Below are 20,011 nucleotides of genomic sequence, written 5' to 3' on the forward strand. Positions count from 1 at the left end.
TGAAATTTGTGCTTGACTCCCATCGTTTCCATCCATGATCTCGTGTAAAAAAATTGCTAAATATATTATCTATTGATGCAGCATTCCATGTTTTTTTCATTTGTGCTTGAACAATTCAATTAGAAAATAGGTAACCATATATTTTCGTATAGCACTTGTGATAAAGTGGTTAAAGGGAACCAATCATCAGGATTTTCGTATATAAGCTAAAGCCAGTGCAGTACTGGCACTATCAGGCTGATTATCTACATACCATTAGTGGTCAGCTCGGTTGTTTAGGCTTTCAAATCCAAGAAAGTAAACTTTAAAAAATCGTCAACTTCTTTAGTGACAATTGTAACACAGCAGATAATCTCAGCAGATAATTAGCTGCAGAAGAGGATACCGGGCTGCCTGGTTCTTCTGCAGCTAATCGCTACGATCAGCTGTTCTCCACTCCTGTTGTGACCGCGCGCGCTCCCGCGGTCATGAGAGCTGAAGAAGTGAGGGCACATGCGCCACCTTCTCAGCCGCAAGACTAGAATAACAGGGTCTTCACAAAGATGGCGCCGGAGTTAAGCGCTATGCGCAGGCGCCGACGCCATGTTAGTGACGAAAAAGATGAATAGTAACATTAGCATAGATAACAGAGAGAGGGAGGAACAGGTGGCAGGGGGGCGGGAATCCATACGAGTACACACCCAGAGATTATCTGCTCTGTTACAATTGTCACTCAAGAAGCTGACGATTTTTTAAAGTTTACTTTCTTGGATTTGAAAGCCTAAACATCCAAGTTGACAACTAATGGTATGTAGATAAGCAGCCTGATAGTGCCTATAGCACTGGCTTTAGCTTATATACAAAAATCCTGATGATTGGTTCCCTTTAAGTTAAAAAAAACTATACCAATGAACTAAAAAGGTAATGTAATAGAAGTGTCAATCAGACATGCAAACTGAATGTCTATATCAATTGTTTTTGATATTTATGGGTTAAAAATATATTATGATTGTAAAAAACAGATAGCATATATCTGGAAATATGCAAATGAGTAACTTGGATCTACAATATTTATACTATACAGTAAAACAAATAACATCGAACTTAAAACTTATAAAATAATAAAAAAAATAAAACCAGTGAGAACCCTGTGGGGAAGATTTGACATAACTGTTGTACACTGTATGCAGAATTATTAGACAAGTATTTTGACCATGTTATCATTTTTACGCAGATTTTCCAACTCCAACTGTGTAAAATTGAATGTTTATTGGATGAAGCAGATCAGGTGATGTGTATTTGTGTAATGAGAGATAAAGCAGCCTAAGGATACCATCAATCTTTATCAAGAAGTACAGAATTATTCCCTTTATCAAGATGTTATGTTTTCCTGAGGCAACCTAAGTCAAAAAAGAGATTTACTTGACTCTAAAAAATCTTAAAAAGTTACAAGTCTTCTGTAAGGAATGCAGCTCTCTTGAATTTGCTAAGATTTTACAGTGTGATCATAAAACCATTAAACATTTTTTGCAAAGAATCAACAATGTCTCAACGTGTTGAGAAAAAAACCCCCGCGCATTAACTGCTAAAGATTTGACAAAAAAAAAAATCAAATATGAAGTAATCAGGAACCCATTATCCTCCACTGCTGTCATATTCCAGAACTGTTCAGAATTCATCGTTTTGCAACATTTTGGAGTGCCTGGCTTCATTATATTGTTCTACGGAGTTGGATCCTACCAAAGCACCCATTTTTAACAGAAGTGATGTGTCCATTTACAGTATATTCCAGAACTGTATTCTCCCTGGAGGCCCAGAACTACAAGGTATTCAGTGATCACAGACATGGCCAAGGTGAGGAAGGCTGAAACTGACCACCACTGAACAAAACACAGAAGTGGAAACATCAAGACTGGGCTAAGAAATATCTAAAGAAACATTTTTCAAAGGATTTATAGATTGATGAGATGAGAGTGACTCTTGATGAACCAGATGGATATCCGTGGAGATGGAGGGGAGATACTACTATGGGTATTAGACCTTTTTAGGTTGAAGATGGACTCAAAATCAACTCTCAATCCTAGTTTTTAAAAGACACTTTCTTTAAACAGTGACACAGAAAAAAGTCTACATCCTTCAAGAAAATCATGATTTTGATGCAGGACAATGCTCTATTGTGAGCATCAAAGTCTCCACTGCTTGGCTGCTAGTAAAGGCCTTAAAAATGAAAGAATAATGACCCAGCCCCTTCCTCACCCGCATTAAACCCTATTGTGGACCCTTCTTAAATGGGGAATTTACGGTTAAGGAAAACAATCACCTCTCTGAATAGTGTCTGAGAGGCCATGAGTGGCGTTGCCCAAACAGTGGATTGTCAGAAGATTAAGAAACTAACAGACTCCATGGATGGAAGACATGATTGTTATCGAAAAGATGGGGGGCTATATTGGTCAACACTTGGGATCGTACATCCCGTGAGATCTCTTGATGCCTGTACCGCTTTGACTATTTTTTAAAGAATTGAATAAAGACAGTTTTATATTTCCTGTCTTTGTCTGCTGGATGTTCTTTTCTTTTGGAGTCTATGTAGTCCTTGCCACTCCGGATCACTTGGATATGGTGAGCTGGCTATATTTTGTGTTGGATTTATATTGGTCAAGGATACATATTTTTTAAAATGTCAGAACTGTATTTTGTACATTTTCAGTTGTTTGGTTATTATTATTCTCACTTTAACAGATGAGAAACAATTCACATAGGAAAAGTTACATCTTCTTGATATGGGAAAACATACACTTTTTATTTACGGTAGTTGATTAATAATTCTGCAAACATAGATATTTTCCCAAGAAAGACAAAACCTCAATTTTACTTGAATATTGAGATTTCATGTTGATTAACCCTTTGGATTGACTGACAGCACTGTAGTTGTTCTATAATAAAATTAATCAAAAATACAAAATTGCCTAATGGTTGTGCACACAGTGTATGTAGAGGAAGAGTTGTACAAGTAAACCAATCAGATTCCAGTTACAATGTTTCATCGCCTTTGTAAAGTTGCTCCATATTTCTTTGCACTATTTCTAATAAACATTCTCATTGTAAGAATTGCTTTATAAATGTTTGTATTGTTTATGAAATGCATTATACAAATCAAGTCACATCTAGAAGAACATTCCTCGACAAAATCACAGCTGCGTGCCACTTGTAAAGATGGCATCACAATTGTAACTAAGTAACTCTTTTTTTCACTTGTTTAGAAAGACGTCTTAGTGCTTTGTAGTCCATGTTTTATATTTGTCTGCTATTGTTAAGATATAACCGACCTAGTTACTGTACAGAACTAGACTCACAAAGAAGTACAATAATGTTGTCTGTAATAAATGAAACACGTCATGAACGATATCTAAACTGGGTGTGCACACACAATGAGTATTTAACTCCTTAGCGACCAATGCTGGACATAGAATGTCTTCAATAGATGTCAGTTCCCACATGTGCTATGTTCGTCATGGATTAAAACTATCTTTGTGACAGCTGCGTACCGATAGCAGTCACTTACCACTGACCAACACGGGAACCTGTGCAGGAAGACATTTCAGCAGTCCCTGCTCTTTGACCGCTTAATCATGATTAACCCTCCAGAGCAATCACGACATTTAGAAGTTTGTGAAGAGATATGGAAAGCAATGACAGTGGCCCCTGCTATCTGTGATTGGATAGTGAACGTAAACATCCAATCACAGCATATGTCATGCCTCGGGTTCAGGACTTGATCCGTGACCTTATGCTGCGTGGTCAATGTCCTTCCCTGCTGAGACACAGACTTCAGTCCCTGTTTAAATGCTGATGGTCTTTTATCTTTGCTTCTCTCTTCTGGCTTGCGATTATTACGTGTTCTCGCTTACTCATTTTCTCTGTCCTATCACATCCTGGGTGGGACTATTTATACTCTTCTGATACTATCCTTCTCTGCTTGCTATATTCCTTTGTGGATTCTGCTAACGAGTGCACCCTGCTGCTAGGGATTTTGCCTATGTGATGGAGATTTTTGTGGTTTTTGTTCTGTGACTTATGATTTATCTTATCTACACCTTTCTGTTGTTTGCTGTTAGATCGGAAGAAGTGTACCCTAGCTTGCAAAAGCTATTTTTCATTTTCCACTTATGCATATATAGTGACAAGCAAAAGGGTAACAATGTTTTGCACTTTTCACTTTCAGGCTCTGTATCTTACCATCCACTACAGGTTTCAGCATGAGACCACCTTCATTTTTAATAGACAATCATTTTGGATATCTTATACATAAACTTGACTTGCAACTACTTAGCACATGATTAGTTATACAGATTCTTGTAATTTCCCTGCATTGTTACTGTTTTCCAAAAAATTTAAATTTTAGTTTGTATTCTTTTGTTAGTATTTTGTAAATCACCTTTGGCTTTCAACACTGACTGAATCTTTCTGATCCCAGGTCTCATCTACATGGTCCCAATGTTGCATACTGATCGAATTAGTTGGGTATCTATACAGATTTTTCTTCAACTCTAGACATAAGTGTTTAATTGGGTTGATGTATGGGGACTGTGAGGACCAATCCAGCACCTCTAATTCATATTCATTGAACCATTTATTTGCCAATCTCAATGTATGCATCAGGTTGTTGTCCTGCTGGAACACTATGTCGTCCTTTTCAGACTCATAGTACTCAAGTGTATGAAGTAACTCATCTTGTAGGATACTCAAATATAGATCAGTATTGAGACCACCATTGATCCTGGTCAAGTATCCAACGCCTTTTCATTCAAAGAGTTTTCTTTATTTTCATGACTGAAAATTGTAGATTCACATTGAAGGCATTAAAACTAACACATGTGGAATAAAATACTTAACAAAAAAGTGTGAAACAACTGAAAATATGTCTTATATTCTAGGTTCTTCAAAGTAGCCACCTTTTGCTTTGATTACTGCTTTGTACACCCTTGGCATTCTCTTGATGAGCTTCAAGAGGTAGTCACCGGAAATGGTCTTCCAACAGTCTTGAAGGAATTCCCAGCGATGCTTAGCACTTGTTGGCCCATTTGCCTTCACTCTGCGGTCCAGCTCACCTCAAACTATCTCGATTGGGTTCAGGTCTGGTGACTGTGGAGGCCAGGTCATCTGGCGTAGCACCCCATCACTCTCCTTCTTAGTCAAATAGCCCTTACACAGCCTGGAGGTGTGTTTGGGGTCATTGTCCCGTTGAAAAATAAATGATGGTCCAACTAAACGCAAACCGGATGGAATAGCATGCCGCTGCAAAATGCTGTGGTAGCCATGCTGGTTCAGTATGCCTTCAATTTTGAATAAATCCATAACAGTGTCACCAGCAAAGCACCCCCACACCATCTCCTCCATGCTTCACGGTGGGAACCAGTCATGTAGAGTCCATCCGTTCACCTTTTCTGTGTCGCACAAAGACACGATGGTTGGATCCAAAGATCTCAAATTTGGACTCATCAGACCAAAGCACAGATTTCCACTGGTCTAATGTCCATTCCTTGTGTTCTTTAGCCCAAACAAGTCTCTTCTGCTTGTTGCCTGTCCTTAGCAGGGGTTTCCTAGCAGCTTTTTTACCATGAAGGCCTGCTGCACAAACTCTCCTCTTAACAGTTGTTCTAGAGATGTGTCTGCTGCTAAAATTCTGTGTGGCATTGACCTGGTCTCTAATCTGAGATGTTGTTGAACTGCGATTTTTGAGCCTGGTGAATCAGCTAAATTTATCCTCCGCAGCGGAGATTATATATATATATATATATATATATATGCAGAATACATTTTTGTTAATACATTCTATTTTGTTAACATCAGTTATTAACCCGGGCGAAGCCGGGTAGTACAGCTTTTATATATATATATAAAAGCTGTACTACCCGGCTTCGCCCGGGTTAATAACTGATGTTAACAAAATAGAATGTATTAACAAAAATGTATTCTGCACACAAAAACCACAAAACACATAGATAAAGATGTAATTATTAAAAGGCAAACACTAAGCTAATAGAAGCATTTCACAACATATATTTCAACACCACAGATATTCCACACAGATTTAACTAAATTGGCCAAATAATGTGCTCCGTCTGCCTCTTTCCCCGCCTGCCTCTTTCCTCGCCTGCCTCTTTCCCCGTCTGCCTCTTTCCCCGTCTGCCTCTTTCCCCGTCTGCCTCTTTCCCCGTCTGCCTCTTTCCCCGTCTGCCTGTCTCTGTCTGTCTTTTTCTTTGTCTGTCTCTATCTCTCTGTTTCTTTCCCCATCTGTCTCTTCCCAGGTCTGTCTCTTTCCTCGTCTGATTCCCCGTCTCTTTGTCTGTGTCTTTTCCTGTCTGTCTCTTTCCTTGTCTGTCTCTCTCTTTCCTTGTCTGTCTCTATTTCTCTGTCTCCTTCCCCGTCTGTCTCTGTCAAGGTCTGTGTCTTTCCCTATCTATCTTTGTGTTTCTCTGGCTGTCTCCTCCTTCCCTGGTTGCCTGTCTCTTTCCCTGTCTGTCTCTCTCTCTGTCTCTCTGTAGCTGTCTCCCCACCAACATCTTATTACCTCACATATAAGCTTCTTATACTATGAATGTCCTTTGTTCCTATAGCAACCAATCACAGCTCCTACTAATATCCTGTAGTTCCAGGCTCCATTTACTTTAATGGAGGCATGTTTTTTGGAGAGTAACTGTAAAGAGCGGGGTTACATTTTCCTGTCAAAACATCAAAAGTCTACGACGTTCCCTGGGTCACATGTGGTGTCTGTGCAAAATTTCGTGATTGTAAATGCGACGGTGCGGATACACTTTTCGTTTCACTTTTTCCCATTATGTAGATAGGGGCAAAATTGATTGGTAAATTGGAATGCGCAGGGTTAAAATTTCGGCTCACAACATAGCCTATGACGCTCTCGGGGTCCAGACGTGTGAGTGTGCAAAATTTTGTGGCTGTAGCTGCGACGGTGCAGATGCCAATCCCGGATATACACACATATACACACACACATTCAGCTTTATATATTAACCGCTTATTTACTGTTTGGATATGTTACGAAATGTATTGTCAGTTTTGACAGCCTGGGTATTTATCAGGCGGACTATAGCAACCAACCACAGCTCTGTTTCTATTTTGCTACAGGTCATTAAAAGGAGCTTTGATAAGTTGCTATAGGCAATAAAGGTCATTCTTAGTATAAGACAACTTATGTGTCAGTTAACATGATTTTCGTCGTGAGAGAGAGTGGGAGAGAGAGAGGGAGAGTGGGAAAGACACAGAGAGATGAGAAAGAGGGAGAGTGGAAGAAAGGGAAAGTGAGAGAGAGTGGGAAAGAAGGAGAGTGGAAGAGAGAGGGCGAGAGGAAGAGTGTGAGAGAGGGAGGGTGAGACAGAGGGAGAGTAGGAGAGAGAGAGAGACTGTTACTATTCCAGGCAACGCCCGGGTACTACATCAGTTGGCCTATAGCAACCTCTTTTTGTTGTTTTTGTTGTATAATTTATTAGTGTAGGGACCCACAAGAGTGAGGATCCGTGACGTGGATTGTGGGCTACCGTACTATGGCCACAATACCAACCAATAACTCATATATTTATATATTCTTTTGCACAGAACATTTTATACAGAATGCAGCCAGGCCTCTTTTTGTTAGGCCTTGCATACTATAGTCACTGTCCCTGCATGGAGCACATATATAGTACTGTATAGTACTGGCGCAGCCCGCTTGCATCTAAGAGGATGGGTGTAACTAATAGGCTGCTTACCAGATACTGTGAACCTGCATGTGTGAACCGTGCCCTATGCAAGCCACAAGTGTGCAATTTTACCATCAAGCAATCGCTCCCCTTCATCATTGGAAATGGTAGAGTGATTTGCTCCTTTTGCACCTGTGATGTCTCCATTTACTGGAGGTCTTGCTGCATCCTGGTAGTGCATTAGTTTTTTTTTTTGACCTGGGCAGTTTACATCTTCTGCCATTTTTCTGTGAGTAATCAATACAGAACTGCCCTATATTTTGTGAATGGTAGGGAGGTAGAAAGGGTGTCAAGCCCCTACTACTTGACTAACGTCATGTTGCGATGGTAATGTAGTGACTGGGAATAGGGGCTCCTAAACTGTCCCACAGGCCAGGGAGCCCTAACAGTCCCTTATCCCAGAGGCACTTCTGAAGGTGAGGATGTCTGGACCGCTAGCATAGCGCGGACTCCTCATCAGCCCTAGGTCTAATACCTCTCACCCCCAAACCAGGAGAGGGCTGGGAACGGAGTGGTAGATCCCACACAGAAAGACATACTCGGCGAAAACAAAACTCAAACTCCCAGCAATCAGTCACAGAGGTATAGACAAAACTTGCTCAGGAGGAAAAAGAAAGGAAATTAAATAATCAAATAACAAGAGTATTTCCACAATACGCCAGAGTAGTATACAGCAGTTCACCAGAAGTTGGCTCACCATGCACATAGACCGGAAACGCATAAAGCTATTATCAGCATGGAGGTGAAGATTCCACCATCTTTTAAAGTGTATAGGTGGCCATGATAGGTGTCCAGAAACCCATGACCCCAGCAGCAATTCACAGGCCAGCAGAAATTAACCCTTGCAAGACTGATCACTAGTAAGCATACAAAAGGTTTACGCCCGGCTCTAACTAACCAACTATAAAGCACCAAGTGGTGTGTCAGACTCTGCAGTGTGAACAGGATCAGAAGGCGCTAGGACACTTGGCAAGTTTAGAGCTGAATGCCGTGTGACACATCATTAATCCAGTCATTGTGCCTCTGCATGAAGAGCACAGGCCTAATTTAATCTTCATGGATGACAATGCTCCAGCTCATCAAGGTTCCATCATTAGGGAACGGGTGCTGGAGACTGGAGTACCTCAAATGGAGTGACCTGTACTTTCTCCAGACCTGAATGCCATGGAACACCTATTGGATCAGCCGAGTTGCTATGTACACACTGGTAACTCTGTACACCAGAACCTAAATGACCTGAGGTCCGCGTTTCAAGAACAGTTGGATGACATGCCTCAGCAGACAATAACTTGTGAGCAGCATTAACGTCATTGTCAAGATGTAATTGATGCTAAATGCCACATGACAAGTTATTGAGATGTTGACATTTTTGAGCCTGGGGTATACCACCACTGTTGTTGGCTTTTGTTTCAATATAGTGTTTGAGATGCGGAAATCACCATTGCATGCTTCTACCTAAATGCGCTACTTTCATTATAAAATATCACTGTAGAGTGAACTTTTAAATTTTCCATAACTTTCACCTGAAAGCAAAATATCCCTAACTTTTTGTGAGTAGTGTGTCAGTTTAAGCACACGAGGAATAGCTTAAAAAAATTGGGGTTCTTTTCCTCACTTTTCACTAGTATGCATCAAAAATGTGTCCTAAAAATGACACTTTTGTTAAAAAATGAAAGTTTATTTTTTCACACTCATTTTGAACTAAATCCTGTAATAAAATGAGGGCAAAAAGAGACATTGCACCCATAAATGAGTTCTTTATGGGGTCAGTTGTATGGTTTCTGCTTTTTTGGCATGTCAAGAACTATTTCAGCCAAATTTGTGTTCTAAAATTCAAATAGTGCTCCTTCCATTCTGAGCTCGGCAGTTTGTCCAAACAAATTTTTTTTTACTACATGTGAGGTAACAGAAAGTGGATAACAAATTGAAAGGTCCATTTTTTCATGTTATCTCTTGCAAAAGTGAAAAAATCAGGGCTAAAACAATATTTTTCGGGATTTTTTTTTAAATATTTCTATATGATGAAATAATGTTATCAAATTCTGTGTGGTACATGTGGGTTAAAATCCGCACTATAGCCCTGGATAACATCCTTGAGGGATGTAGTCTCCAAATTGGGATCAGTTGTTTGGCATTTCTGCTGTTTAGGCACATTAGGGTTTCTGCAAATGCAACACAAAGCCCACAATCTATTTCAGCCAAATTTGTATTCCAATATTATAATGGTGATATTTCCCTTACAAGTACCAAACAGAGATCTCTAATCACATGTGGTATTAGCGCACTCAGAAGAAACTGGGTAACAAACTGAGGGTTCCGTTTTATAATACTATCCTTTGTAAAAATGAAAAAATGGAGCAAAAGCAAGAATTTAGAGGAAACTTTACAATTTTTTTCATTCCACCTTGCATTAATTCCCGTGTAGTACCTGAAGCGTTAAAATATTTTCTGACAGCAGTTTTGAACTATTTGAGGGGTACAGTTTATGAAATGGTATCATGTATGGGGAGAGTTTCAATGTATATGCCCCTGGAAGTCCATTTAAATCTAAATAGGCCTCTAAAGAAACAGGTTTTGAAAAAATGAGAACTTGTTGCTAAACTTTTAACCTCATTCTAACTTTCTAGCAATTATAACTTCCTAACAAAGAAAATTATGTTTAAAAAATGGTGGTGATGTGAAGTAGAAATATGAGAAATGTTTTCTTAATTCATTATTTTGTATCATATAACTATCTAGTTTAAGGCCATAAAATTTATGTTTGAAAATTGCATAATTTTTCACATTTTTGTCAAATTTTCAATAGTTTCATAAATGAACGCAAATCATATCAACTTAAATTTACAACTAACGAAGTACAACATGTCACAAAATGATCTCAGAATTAGTGGAATATGGGGAAGAATTCTAGAGTTATTATGTGGCGCCCTGGACAAGCCAGGGGCCACAGGTAACAACACACACACCCCCACCCCCAGCAGTTTCACAGCAGACATCCCCAGTGAAACTTGATTCCTTTCTTCGGGCTCAGACTGACACACCAGGTGGGCGGAGTCAGGAGATGGAGACGCCCACCCAGGAGTTAGCTGGCCTGAGGCAGGAAATGAGCGGAGTCAAGTCCTAGGAGAGGAAGAGAGAGGAGGTCTGCAGAGAGGCAGACGCAGACTGGGGCCTAGGATTGGAGCCTAGGGCCCTCGTGCAGCAGAGAGTCAGGCAGACGGTAGTGGCCGTCTGCAGGGAGCCGGGGAGACAGTTGGTGGAACCGTAGGTAGCTGGGGCCGGGCGGTGGCCCACCGGTACTGAACCGGGGAGCCAGCTGGAAGCCAGAGCGTAGGAGGAGCGTGCACGGATGTGGAAGAAAGGACTTACACCACCAAACTGGGTCAGGGGAGAAACAACAACCGCAGCCGTCTGTGGGCACCCGTCCATCCAGCCGAGTGTTTTACCAAGGACTGTGTCGTGATTACTGGCTGAGTGAGTACCCCGTGCCGTGCGGCACAGCGCTGCCCCTGCGACCCTGCACCTCACCAGGCCCCATAACCCGCCTGCTACCCATCCACCTACCTCACCGGGCCCCGGGACAACCGACCCCCTACCCACGGAGGGGAGGACTAACATCTAGCTGCTCCATACCATCACTCCCGGGATCCCCGTCCAGAGCAGCGGTGGTGTTCCAATCTCACCACAACCGTGGGTGGCGTCACGGACAATCTCCCTTACCAAATCCCCTTTTACTGTGGAGCCTGGGATCACAGACCGGGTCACGCCACCGTGATACCCACAGAAGTGACCCCGTGGCCCGGATCTGAGTACCCCTGGTCCCCGGGCGACACAATTACCTCACATTGACGCTGATCAGATTTGAAAAATGAGGCTCGGTCCTTCAGGGGTGATCACATATTACTACAGATCATCTTATAGTTATGAAGATTTGCCCAGAACACTGTATGTATTCTTGTTTACCTTCTATTTTCGCTTGTCCTTTCTGTGACTACTTTTGCACAGCTACCATCACAGTGAGTCACTTTTTCAGATGCATTCACTAGAAATCACTGCTCGATACTCAATCGACTATCGGGGTACGTGGGCATGCTCGGTACTTGGAGTATCACACAATGCTTGAGACCATGCCCCACGCTTTATGGCTCTTTTTCAGCCAATAAACATGCAGGCATTGCTTGCCAATCCAAGAATGCCATAGCCATATGGGCTACTGGCATTACTGTGATTGGCTGGCCGCAACTTGCCATCGGGTCCATATAAGACCAGATGATGTGATGCTTGGTACACTCTGCTCTGAAAATGGTGTAGGGATAGCTGTTGAAGGAGGGATAGATTTTTAATAGAGGCATCTAGGCAGGGATTTTAGCCGTACAGTCCTTGCTGCTGCACCATAAAACCAAACGTCCCTTGTAAGAGCTACATCTATTTTATTCCCTATTAGTACCTATGTTTGCTGTATTCAGTGTTGGAATAGCTGCTGGGTAAAGGATATGTTTGGATTAGAGGCATATAGACTGAGATCATAGCCTTACAGGCTTTACTGCTGCACCCTAAAACCAAAAGTCCCTTGTCTGGGCTACATCTATTCTTTTCCCTATTAATACCACTGTTAGCTGCATTCACTGTAGGGATAGCTGCTGGAGGACGGATAAGTTTTAATTAGAGGCATATAGGCATGAATTATCAAAATTGTATTTTGATGCCCTCCTCTATGTGATTTCCCAGATATATTGCAGTCCCTCCTTCTAATATTTAGCAGCCCTTGCACACAGTGTATAGGCTTTAATAGTCTAGGAGTCCTACTACTTAATAATGGGAAAAAATTGTATTCTGAGGTCTCACATCTATCAATTTTTGTCAGCTCTTCCACATAGCGCTTAGGCTTCACTAGTCTAGGAATCCCACCCCTTAATAATGGAAAAAACTATTGTTTTTTGAGGCCGTCCTCTATGTGTCATCCTCGGTGTATTGCAGTCCCACCTTTTCATTTTTGTCAGCCCTTGTACATAGTGCATAGGCTTCATTAGTCTAGGAGTCCCACTCCTTAATAATGGGAACAAATTGTATTTTGAGGCCCTCCTCTACGTGTCTTCCACAGTGTATTGCAGTAACTCCTTCTAATTTGTGGCAGCACTTGCACATATTGCATAGGCTTTACTAGTCTAGAAGTCCCACTAAATTGCATAGTCCGCATAGGCATTGTAAGGTTTAGAGTCCCTCCTTCATAAATTTAACAGAATATATCGAACCATGTCACACACACCATATACCCGGATAAGGTAGTAAAATGTTAAAACTACATTTACTGTGGACTACCCACAGCTGTAGTTTTATTTCCGCCTCTACTATATCATCTACTATAGATAAAAGCAATGGAGAAATTTCATTTCTACTACATTTTTTAAGTGTTTTTTTCAAGAGTTTTATGCAAATGAAAAGCTGATTTTTACAGTACAAGCAAAAGCTAGAGATTTCATAAATCTAATGCATGCAATTATTTTTTTTCCTGACTGAAATGGAAAACGGCTGCATTTTTTAAAGAAGCAGCATATCAACTTTTTCATCGATTTTGCAGCAATTTGTTTTAACATTGAAAGCAAAGAGAAAGTGCAAAAAACGCCACAAAAATGTTACGCATGAACATAGCTTAAGAGGTGGAGGTGTTTTATCCCTTTTTTTTATTTATTTTGCCTTAGATACAAGTCATTATATAAGAAAGAATGTTTCTTAACATTTTTCCTATAAAATTCATTTTATTTTTCTTTATTTATGTTTTATTCTCAGTCCGTAAAAGTAGCATAATACTCTGACAACATTGTTCCCAGCACTGACTTAGGAGTCAAAGATGTGTCCAGTCATCTTCCCTATGCTGTTCCCATTCAAATTAAGCGTTGTTTTTGGCCATTGCAATGACTTTTTGCCTGCCCAGCCCCCCTGTTAGGGGTCTTCTGGAAAAATGCTTGAGCTTCCCATTGACTTCCATTATGCTCGTTACTGAAATCGAGCCCATCCGACCTGCTTGACACTGTGGTGCCCCTGCAGCCTCAGGCGCCACAGGGTACTGTACCTCACCCGAGGTGCAGTATTCTTCGCATATACGGAGAAGGCCATCACCGGTAACAACCACATCCACACTCAACCAACACATAACACGGGGGTTCTGTCACTGGGACCGGGCTAGGGTAGGTGCTGGGGTGGCCATCACGAGGTATGGGACCTCATCCACCCCAGCAGAGAAGTCCCGCAGCGGCGGATGATATTGGCAGCACACCACAGGTGGCGTCACAAACAACTATCCTCATCGTCCCCATCCCCAGCCTTTTATTGACACCCGGGGTCACGGAACTAGGCAAGGCCACCGCGGTGTCCCAGGAGAAGCACCACGGCCCGGTGACAAGTAACCCCTTGACCCCGTGGGTGTGTCAACTTGGCGTCACAAACAGGATATTGTGTCCGCAACCGTGGCTACTGTGCACCTTAAAATACTGTATTAAAGAAGTTTATTGAAAGCGACGACCACCATTAATTATTTAATGCAGGAAGAGGTATGGGTGTGCCGCCGTGGGCGAAGCCCCAAAAAGTGTGCGAACAGGAGCCCTGCTGCCAGAAATGGGAATCACCCCCTCGCGTGACTAATCCACGGCAGGGAAAAAGGACAGGTTGATTAAGGAAGAAGATGAGGATGCTCCAGGTACCACACCCGTGACACCTGAGATGCCAGACTCGGTATCTTGTGATTTGGGAGTAGAGGGGGCACCACAGGATTTAAGGGGGCGCCCCCAATGAGTGTCCACCCGGGTTCCTAGGGAGTCCAGCGCTGCCAATATCAACACTGGGAGCCCAGCAAGGGGAAGGAGACTGAGGTAATCATGATCCAACCCCTGCAGCAGGTTAAACCGGAGTGCTGCATGGGAGCTGAACCCGATGGAGGATCTGCACCCGACGCGGCTGGCATTCTAGTTCTGCTCTGCCGTCGCTGTGACAAAAATGGACAGAACCTGGGGGCAGGATCCGGCCCTCAGGAGCCAGCGAATAAGAAGGAGTAATAATGCCAAAGTAAGGTCCCTGTAAATAGCTTGATTAAAAGAAGATCTAATAAGTGTTGAATGGACAGCTGGGCCATCGGACTTGGAATGGCCAGGACACTTGCTTGTAAATAGTTGCACCAGTTGTGCACCCTACCAGAGTTAGCCAGACCCGAAAACCTGTCGGTGTGCTGAAGAGAAGAGATGTCCGGAACGCTCTGAGCACGTCCAGAGCCTACATTGGGGGTTCAAGGCAGGTCCCCTATATAATTGTTGCTCTTATGTTGCACTTAAGTAAAAAAAAAAAGATGTATGTGAATTGAAAACAAAATGTTATGTGATATGCAAAGTGAAGGTTTTAATTGCACAAGTGAAAGTTTGATGAGAAAGAAAAATGTGTATTGCCTAAAAGTGAATGTTTTATGTCGATGTTTTATGCATTTACAGTGTCAGTCGGTTCCATGTGACAAATGTGAAATGTGTAATATTTGTAACATTTAAGAGTCCGTACCTCCCATAAAGGGAAGAAAAGTTGTTGATATTATGTAAAACCAATTTTGCAGTTCCACTGTATTGCTTTGTTTACAGCCCACGGACGTGCTGTGATTCGCTGTGAGGGTGTGTGGCGCCCCTGCGGCCTCAGGCGCCACAGGGTACTGCACCTCACCCGAGGTGCAGTATTCATCGCGGATATGGAGGAGGTCATCACTGGTAATAAAAACATCCACACTCAACCAACACAAAACATGGGGATTCTGTCACTGGGACCTGGCCAGGGTAGGTGCTGGGGTGGCCATCACAAGGTATGGGACCTCATGCCCACTAGTTCAGGGACCCGGAAGGTGGGGCTCCCACACAGGGGAAGTCAGGATCCATCTAACACAGAGCAGTTAGCACTGGACAGCGTCCGAGTCAGGTCGGACTCCGGAACAGACAAGCAAGCAAAGACACAGCAAGTTCGGGGCACGTGGTCTGGACCCGGGCTCTTAGGAAAGAAGGGGGCTCCCAGGGTTCGCAAGGAGTGCAAAATGCACCCGTGACTCATTCTACGGCCTAGGAGCTGGGTTGGAGGGAAACCACTGGAAGGTGATGCACATAAGGAACAACCAGCCATGACCTCCGAAGTATCCGGGATTGGCTGAGGCCCAAAACAGCGTAGCCCGGTGCTCCAATGGCAGTGTGTGACCAGTGAGTAAAAGACCTTGAACGGTTCCACCTGTGTAATCCAGTTACTGCCAGCGCCCTCCCCATTGCACCACTGCGCTTCAGCGCCATAGAATACTACCAGCACCATCCTCACTGGGGCCACTGCTCTGCCTGTGGAGAGCTGAACCATCTGAGCTGTTTTGTCATCCACCCCAGCAGAGAATTCCCGCTGTGGCGGGTCACGGAACTGGGCAAGTCCACTGCGACGTACCAGGAGAAGCACCGCGACCCGGTGACGAGTAACCCCCCGACCCCGTGGGTGCTTTTCATTGTTAATGTGACTGTGCTTCGTCTGGGCGCTCTCCGAGGCAAGCTCATCTGTACCATTATTGCCTTTACTGCTCTACGGGCTCCAGTGAGCAGAAGCAAAGAGGAGGGGCCCAAACTGGGTGAGACACTCTGACAGCGTGTCACACCCAGTCCAGGATCCCCCTCCCTCGCTGGGCCCCAGGGGCAGGATTCAGCAGTTTCAATTTTCAACTAAACATATGTCATCAGACGCACATTAAGTTGAAATATATTCCTTCATCAGCAATGGTTAACAGCTGCCAGACCATTAGAGGCTGGCAGCTGATGTCAGAGAGCACTTCGCCAGCGTATGACATCACAGCCATGCGCCAGCGCATTCACATTGCAAAGATCAAGTATGAAGAGATGCCACTGGACCTCAGCCAGGTAAGAAGAAACTTTCTTTTAATTTGTTTGTACTGAAAAGCCGCAATGTAGGGAACAGCTATACAGGGGCCCCAGAATGGAGATACATGGGGCCAGGATGAAGAGATATCGGGCCAGGATGAAGAGATATGGGGCCAGGATGAAGAGACATAGAGCTAGGATGGAGACACATGGAGCCAAGATGGAGAGACAAGGGGCCAAGAAGTGGGACATTATTACAGGAAGGGGCCAGAATTGAGACATAATTACTGTAGGGGCTAGTTAAGGGATATTATTTTTATTATTCATTATAGTTTGAGGATACGTTTTCAATGGGTGGATGTCCTTAAACTGTGCCGGGCCACAGAATATCGCTTTTTTTTCTTCATCTGGCATAGTGGAGTAGTCAGGGAAAAGTGTAGAATGTGCTCTGGAATCTATCAGCTATGGATCACTGTGTGTCTTTTTCTGCACAGACATGTCCTGCCTGGAAGAAGTGATGGTGGTTTGTACTGCATGGCTTACTTTAACTAGAAATACATAACTGGTAAGTCATTGTATTACAATATACACTGTGTATAATGTCACTGGTGGTTACTGTATTGCATGTACACTATACACAGAGCTCCAGTGTATAATGTCACTGGTGAGTCACTGTATTACCTGTACACTTACACTATACACTGTATATGATGTACAGAGCTCCTATTTATAATGGCACTTATGGTAATATTTGTATTGTGTTTTTTTATTAATCATCAGTATTGTAGTATGCCATCACTGTGGTGATATGTGGTCTGGTCATGGTGTAGTGATATTTGTCCCTTGTATGTGGTATTATTCAGTCACTATGTGGTGGCAATATGTGGTCCGGCCATAGTGTGACGGTATTTATCCATGTGGTATTATTGGTCATTTAAAAAAAAAAAATAAAAAAAAAAGATGTATGTGACACATTCACTTTAATAAAAATAAATAAAAATTTACCTAAAAAGAGTATTGAATATTTTAAGAAATGTTTAATAGGTTAGAGTGTGCTTTGTCATGGTGGCTGGCTTTAAAAATCTTTTGGTCAAAACAAAAGCTGATGGCTATGTATCTGCAAAACCTGTTTAAGGCTTTGTGCGCACTGGAAAATGTAATTTTCTCAAGAAAATTCCGCAAGCACTGAAAGATTACCGCACCCGCGGTAAAAAAACGCGGCAAACCGCACCCGAAAACTGCATGGGGTTTGCCGCGGTTTTACCGCGGTATTGTTCGCGGCATTGCCGCGTGCGGGTTGGTACATGTGCTTTAATGCATTCAATGCAATAAAGCACATTGAAAAAAAAAAAAAATTCCTTAGATAGCAGATAGATAGATAGATAGATAGAAGAATAGATAGAGAGATAGCTAGATAGTTAGATAGAGGGATAGATAGAGTCCCTGTGAGCACACGCTGCATTTCTCACGGTCGGTAGTGAGTTCACATTACCGGCCGTGGGAAATGTCCTGTGGTTACCTCTGCAGGCTCGCTGCGAGGCTGCATTCAGCGCTGTGTCAGTGTCAGTCGCGGCTGGATGCAAGCATCGCAGGACATGGATTACGCCGGAGCTGTGTGTTTCAGGGGGTTAATAAACGGGTGAACCAGGATCTTTTTTGTGTTTTATTTAAAATAAAGGATTTTTCGGTGTGTGTGTGTGTTTTCACTTTACTTACAGGTTGATCATGTCAGCTGTCACATAGATGCTGCCATGATCAAGTCTGGAGTTAATGGCGGCGATGCACTGCCATTAACTCCTTATTACTTGGATCGCCACCGCATCACGGCATCTAGAAGAGCCGGGGACACTCGGGGACTGCCGCATAATGCATGCGACAGTCCCGGGGCAGCTGCGGCTGATATTCTCGGCTGCGGGAGGTGGGAGGGAGGCGGGGGACATTAACCCTGCCCCTCACCCTCAGCCTGAGAATACCGGGCCGCCGCTGTGTGCTTACCTTGGCTGGAAGGTAAAAATACAGCGGAGCCCACGTGTTTTTTTTTCTATATTTCCGTTTGCTTTCTATGTGTATTCTATATGTCTGTGTCTGTGTTCTATGTCTGTTATGTGCGTGAGTGTGATGTGTGTGTGTTTACTCTCTGCTCCGCTTCCTCTTCCTGTCATAATGACATCACTTCCCTGCAAACCGCAGGCAGCGATGAACATTACCGCAGGTAAACCGCGAAATACCGGAGGGAATAACGCAGGAAAACGCAATGAACCGCACAGAATTTGCTGCCTGTGTTATTCCCTGCGGGATTTCACGATTACATTGCAGTCAATGGAATGAAATCCCGCAGCTATCTGCGGAAAGGAAGTGACATGCAATTGTTTTTGCTGCGGGAATCCCGCAGCAAAACATGCAGCTGTCAGATTCCGCATAGTGCGCACAGCATTTTTTTTTTCCATAGGTTTTCACTGCAGAGATTTTATGAACATTTTCTGCGGCGAATCATGCAGCAAAACCGCAGGAAATCCGCGGGAAAAACGGTAAGTGCGCACAGGGCCTAACACGTTTCATCTTTGACCTAAGATATAGAGAATAAATGAGAATGTCATATAATTATATAACAAATTTCCCCAACAGGTGAGCAAATATGTAATTTGCAAAGTGTTCAAATACCGCAGGCACATTCTTTAAACCAGACTGTCAGTGATCCTCAGGTGTGTTAAATGTTGTTTTCCACTCATCCCCCTGTCGGACCCAAATCAGATTATAGGCCCCCTGAGGTCAAGTTTGGAGAACTATTTTGCAGCGGAAAACTGGTTAAATAGGTCAGCAATCAGTGGCATAGTATACGGGCCACGAATCATAATCTGGTTAAACTCCCGGATATCCAGACATGGACGTAGTCCACCATTTTCTTTTTCACAAATAAAAATCCCCCTGCTACAGGGGATGAAGACAGCCTAATGTGATAATTGGCCAAACTCTCAGTTATGTATTCCTTGTCTCTCAGGGCCGGACAGATTATACATCCTGCACTTGGGCAACTTGGCCCCCGGCTTCAACCTTATGGTGCAGATATAAGGACTGCGCAGCGGCAGCTCCTGACAACCCTTTTCAGAGAATACATCACTAAACTCTGAAAAAGACTTAGAGATAATTGTGGTTAAGGTCGAGACACAGGTCCCCAGACAGTGTTTCTCACAATAAGAGCTCCACTGAACAATCTCCAGCAGTCATTAGCTGATAACTTTTTGTTATTAGAGCTACAAATATCACAAAATTATGGATTTTTCGAGAAGCGACACACCACCCGAGTTATATTCATTTTGACACACCATGCTCAAAAAGGCACTGGCCTAGATACATCTCTGGGGAAGACGTTAATGAAGACTATTTAGAAAGTTGCTTAACTTTGCA

Source organism: Anomaloglossus baeobatrachus, chromosome 2, assembly GCF_048569485.1.
Source record: "Anomaloglossus baeobatrachus isolate aAnoBae1 chromosome 2, aAnoBae1.hap1, whole genome shotgun sequence".
In the NCBI taxonomy this organism is placed as follows: Eukaryota; Metazoa; Chordata; class Amphibia; order Anura; family Aromobatidae; genus Anomaloglossus; species Anomaloglossus baeobatrachus.